The 6,060-nt window shown below is 36.2% G+C and overlaps 1 non-coding gene across 1 annotated transcript; it reads left to right on the top strand.

The window, feature by feature from the left end:
• Positions 1-4,520: 4,520 nt before the first annotated feature.
• Positions 4,521-4,626, top strand: LOC120203670. Its single transcript, XR_005523884.1, has one exon. It is a non-coding gene; the product is annotated as a small nucleolar RNA R71 (small nucleolar RNA).
• The last annotated feature ends 1,434 nt before the right edge of the window (positions 4,627-6,060 follow it).

The following is a 6,060-nucleotide window of genomic DNA, read 5'->3' as shown; positions in this document are numbered from 1 at the left end:
AAAAAGTCAAGATCGTAAGGTTGGAGACAACATTACAAAGCTAAGAAAGTAATTCGAAAGTGAGAATCCTGAGAAAGCAAGTAAATGAACTGTAAACCAAGGTTCAAGATATTCAGAGGAAGGCTATCAACTTCCTATTGTCCCTTATGAAGGAATTTTACAATGGTGTTATCGATGGGAACGTGCCCAATGGAAAGTTAAGCAAAGAGACAATCTTATTGCAAAATATTTGGAGCAAGCTCAGGGAGTGGCATAATATTTGATGGAATTGGCATATGAGGCTACCACTTTGAGTGAAGAACTAGAGTCCGAAACCGAAGAAGCTCATAAGGTCTTTGAGTTACTTGAGCATATATAGCAGTTAGGATAAGTTGCTCAGATGTATCTGTGATGTTGTATCTGTACTATGTTTTAAGCTTTATAATAAAAATTTGTTTTAGTATAAAAGTTGTTCTAAAAGAGTCATCTCATTATCAACACCTTGAATCCTTGCATATTTTTGCATTTTTATATAGCATTTTACATTTCAGCATATTTATTAATAAAACACATTTTTATTAAAAAGGGGTTTTTCTTTTTCGAAGATTACTGGACACCTCTAAGCATCCATACAATACCAGAAAAAGAGTAATGGATGATAAGATCTCTCAAATTGAAAAGAATTAGCTTGAGATGCAAGAGAATTTTAAGAAAGATAAGGAAGAAATATATGAACAATTGATAAAATCCCAGAATGTTATGATGGAAAGATTTGCAAGTATGTTACAAAGGAGAAGTGTGGATCAAATAAATACCCCGACTGTTGGTACTTTCACTAAATAAATTTTATACCCTCCAGGCTTTAGACCAAGAGCAGATCGTCAAAAAGATAAAGTAACTGAAGAACCTTTGTACCCCTCAGACCTTGCAACATCTCATGCTAAAGCCCATTCCAGAAGAGTAAACATAAACTTACCTAGTGCTTCTATAAACCAACAACAAGTTGAAAATGTTCCAGATTTTGATCAAGAAGAAAAGAAAAAATTAAACAAACAATTGGAACAACTAATGGAAGAAGTTAGGATCATGAAAGAGGGCTCCAGGGTAAATGAAATTGAAGCTAAAGAGTTGAGTTTGGTACCTGATTTGGTATTACCACCCAAGTTCAAGATCCCAGAGTTTTGATGGCTAGAAATCTCTTATCAGGAAAGGCATTCAAAATTACAAGCGTTTTGCCATCATCACTTCCAATTTCCAAGCATGAAAAGTGGTCAACCACTTCATTCTCAGACCCATTTTTGTAACAAACCTCAATGTCAAAATCTTAAAGTAGTAGCACCCATCGAATTAATCTCGTCTTACTGTCTTTCTTGGCAAATAAATGCTTCCGATTTGAGTGGTTGGTGTAAACAATCACCTTGGATCGAACCAAGTATACTAATATTTTTCAAAAGAAAACACCACGGCAAGCAACTTCTTTTCGGTTGTGGTATAATTTACCTAAGCATCATTCAATGTTCTACTAGCATAATGGATAGCATGGAAGATTTGATCCTTGCATTGCCCCAGAGCTGCTCCTACAACATGGTCGCTAGCATCACTCATTAATTCAAAAGTTAAACTCTAGTCTGGTGCTACGATAACCAGGGCATTGTCAATGTTAGATTTGATGGTTTTAAAGGATTTTAGGACTTCATCATCCACCATGAACTTCATATTTTTCTCCAGCAATAAGCACAAAGGTTTAGCAATTGGAGGGAAATCCTTGATGTATCGTCGGTAAAATCCCGCATGTCATAGAAAACTCCTTACAACCTTCACATTTGAGGGATGACGTAACTTCTCAATAACTTCCACCTTAGCTTTATCTACTTTAATGCCGCATTGAGAAATGTGATGCCCCAACACTATGCTTCCGATCAACATTAAATGAAATTTTTTCCAATTCAAAACCAAGTTGGTTTCTTCACATGGCTTCAAAATAGTAGCCAAATTAGCAAGGCATTGCTCAAATTCTTGCCTAAAAATAGAGAAATCATCGATAAAAATATCCAAGCAATCTTCAATCATATAAGAGAATATTGCCATCATGCAGCGCTGAAATGTTTTTGGAGCATTATATAGGTCGAATGGATTCTTCTAAATGAAAAAGTTCCATAAGGGAAAGTAAAAGTTATCTTCCCTTGATCTTCAGGGGCTATAACAATATGATTATACCCACTATACCCATCAAGGAAATAGTAAAAAGTCTTTCCAGCAAGTCTGTCCAATATTTGGTCAATAAATAGTAACGAAAAGTGATCATTCTTTGTAACTTTAGCTTGCGGTAGTCCATGTGAATACTCCAGCCCGTAGTTGTACGTGTCGATACCAACTCATTCTTCTCATTTGCTACTATGATTATGCCTCTTTCTTGGGAACACATTACATGAAAACCCAGTTGTTGTCAGAGATGGGGTATATTATCCCAGCATCCAACCATTTGATAATTTCTTTGCAAACAACTTCCATCATGACTGGGTTTAACCTTCTTTATTTCTCAATAGAATTGCTATTCTGATCCTCCAGAAAATCTTATGCATGTAGAATGCTGGACTAATCCCCTTAATATTTGTGATGCTCCAAGCGATTTCCTTATTCTGTTGCTTTAGCATAACAATCAGGCTTTCTGCTTGTGATGCTGTAAGCTTTACCGTGACAATGATTGGCAATATATTATTTTCTCCGAGGAATGCACATTTCAAATGCTCGTACAAGGGTTTGAGCTCAAGCTTAGGAGGTTCTTCTATGGACATATTTGGTGCTTGAATAGGTCGATCAGGAAATTCCAAGGACTCAAAGTGTTGCATAAAATTTCTGCCTTATTATCTTTGATTTCTTCAATTGCCATAGCATTTACTATAGTTTTCCTTCAAATGCTCCTGCACATAAACATCAATGCTATTGCATTCAACATTATCACATTCAACATTTTCATCTATGTAAGAAACATTTTTCAAGACACTGAAAGTAATATATTCATCATTTAAATACATGTTAAGTTCTCCATTTTCAACATCTATAAGTGCTCACCCTCTAGCAAGGAAGGGCCAGCCAAGAATGTATTGGGAATATGAATTTATCCACTCGAATAAACATATTTTCATGATTCTACTAGGATGAAAAGTGGATCGGTTGACAAGTTGCAAAGTCACGGTACTTGGCCTTGTGTCTCACTTCCAAACGTCCTAAAAATAGACATTGGCATAAGGTTAATGTTGGCACCTAAGTCACATAAAGCTTTTCCTAAATACATCTTTCGTTAAGTGCCACAGTTCAAACTCTCCTAGCCTTCTTTTTTTGGAGAGTACTTTGCACATAAATTTGATGTATTTTGGGTTTTTCTCCAAAGAATCCATAAACAGGATAATGATTGTCAATCGACGAGGTACATCAATGAACATTTTAAATTATTGATCATCATTTGTTTTCTTGAATCTTTATGGGAAAGGTGGTGGAGGTATTGGATTTGATTGATATGGCACTGGTTGTGGCATCACAGATATCATAGGAAGAACTACTTGAGGTGATGTCACTGGCATTGACAAAAAATTACTACTTTATCCAGCATCTTTTGTTGTAGCATCTGGAATAGATGTGTCTTGTGCTACCTCCTTGTCCTTGGTTTGTTGCTCATCATCATTCTTCTTGTTTTCCGTAGCAGGTCTCCCAATGTGGATTCCACTTTAAGTTGTGATGGCCTTGCAATGCTCATTGAAATGTATCTTCCCATGGGCATTAGAAACTTCAGTATCGCTGGGAAGCGTCTCTGGTTGCCTATTTCTTAAGGTATTACCTAGTTGTCCAACTTGTTTAATAGCGCTTTCAATGATGTTGAATTTCTTTGGATCAAGGCTTTATTTCATAGAAATGTACTTCTTTAGCAGAAATTCAAGAAATTTTAGGTTGGGAGCTTGATTGGAATTTTCCCTTGGTAATTCAACCTTATGGCTATGTTAGTTGTTGATGTTGTGGAATCAATTATTGCTGATTATAATACGACTACAGATTGGTTTACATGACATTTGGATTGGTAATGTTTTGGCTCCTCCAAGATAAATTGGGATGGTTGCAGTAGTTGGTATTGTATGAGTTCCCATAATGGTTGTCATTATCACCCCTATTAAAATTTCTTACAAAACAAATAGACTAGGGGTTTTATAGACATTCTTCATAATTATGTGCATCACCACAATAAACTTAAGAGAGATGAGATGTAGCTTTTACCTCGTATACGCCACCCACCTTTTGTAATTTCTTTACCAGATCGGTCAATGTTATAATTTGTGATGAAAGATCAATGTCTCTTGATGCAATATTTCATCCGCCAAATGTTCCTTGTATTGGGGTATTGATAGTCTTTATTAGAATCCTCTCCAATATTTCATATAATTCATTGTATAACTTGTCCGACAGTGCTCTATTTACTTAAGCATCAACCACCATGCGAGTATGCTTGTTTAACCCATTATAAAAAATCTCCATTTGCGTCTAATGGGGAAAAACGTGCATAGGACACTTTCATAGCAACTCTTTAAATCGCTCCCAAACTTCTTATAAATTCTCGTCTTCAAGTTGCTTAAAGAAAGTAAGATCATTCCTTAGTTTTGCATTCATATTGGGCAGATTGAAGCGCAACATAATTTTTTGTGCTAATTCATTCTAGGATGCTATAACACCTGGTGTGATTGAGCCATTCTCTACCTTTATTGCATAGCGAAATCAGTAAACTACTTTAGGTTCATAGCTTATTTAGGAACTCCTTGTTGTATAAAAGAATCACACACCTCAATGAATGTCTAAGGTATGCCCTAAGATCCTCGATAAATGAACCACTATATTGCCCCATAGATTGTAACATTGGAAACATCACCGACTTCAGGTTAAAGTTAGTAGCTTGAATGGCTAGTCGCATAATTCTAAGGTATAAGGACAACATTCTCCCTAATAGGTTGGTTGCTATCATCCATGTTGAAGTGTGACTGATGCTCAACTCCAATGAGTATGGTATTTCTCAATCTCTAGTATGTTGTAATGGTGGAAGGGCATTGTAACTTTGTGCTTGATTACCCATTTAGACTCAATTTTAGTTGGCTTTTATTCGACGAAGACAAAAAGTTTTTTCAATTTTAGGGTCTAACGAAGCGAGGTCATCGCTATCAGACATACAACACTAAACTAAAATAAAGTGCCTAAAAAAGAAAATAAATATGAGAAAATAACCCCAGTGACAAAATCCAGATAATATACGATTTTGACCAACTCTTTTTGGATTTGCGAAAATGACCAACAAAATCGCAATGCGATCTCTAATTCGCATTGCGATCTCCACTATCGCAAATTCGCGTTGCGATAGTTGAAAATCGCGTTGCGATTTTTCATTTCGTGTTGCGATAGTCTACACTTGCCGTTGCGATTTTCCAAATTCGTTGCGATAGTCTACAGCAGTTGTCGTTGCGATTTTCCAAATTCGTTGCGAAAATTCGTTGTGATAGTTAAAAAAAATATTTTGTTTCTTAAGAATTTTCTCTAAAAAGATAGTATCCGTGCGGACGTGTCGAAGACACGTATTACCACGACCAAGACCATGACCACGACCCGACCCGACCCGAGACGGACGGCGGGCGCGCGAGAGTCCCCCTTGTTCTCTATCACTCAACAAGAAAGTGGGAAAGCCAAGCCTTAAATACCATTCCCAATAGTGTTTCCAATACTATGTGGGATTTGAGCATTACCAACACTTGTTCCCAATACTATGTGGGATTCAGCCTTAAATAGTGATATAATTTTTGAATGTTTTGCTTAAAATTGCAATAATCGTGATTGATTGTAGATTGACTTTTAATTATGACATATTTAATCGTATAATACTAATGCAATTGGTTGCTGATTCAATTGTTTTAAGGTGCATGATTGTTAGTCGTCTCCTGAATTATCACATTGTATTGGAATCAAGTGTTGGCAATGCTCAATCCCACATAGTATTGGAAACACTATTAATGGTATTTAAGGCTTGGCTTTCCCACTTCCTTGTTGAGTGAT

Source organism: Hibiscus syriacus, unplaced genomic scaffold (assembly GCF_006381635.1).
Source record: "Hibiscus syriacus cultivar Baekdansim isolate YM2019G1 unplaced genomic scaffold, ASM638163v2 tig00010204_pilon, whole genome shotgun sequence".
Classification (NCBI taxonomy): Eukaryota; Viridiplantae; Streptophyta; class Magnoliopsida; order Malvales; family Malvaceae; genus Hibiscus; species Hibiscus syriacus.
This window is presented reverse-complemented; position numbering and strand designations above follow the sequence as displayed.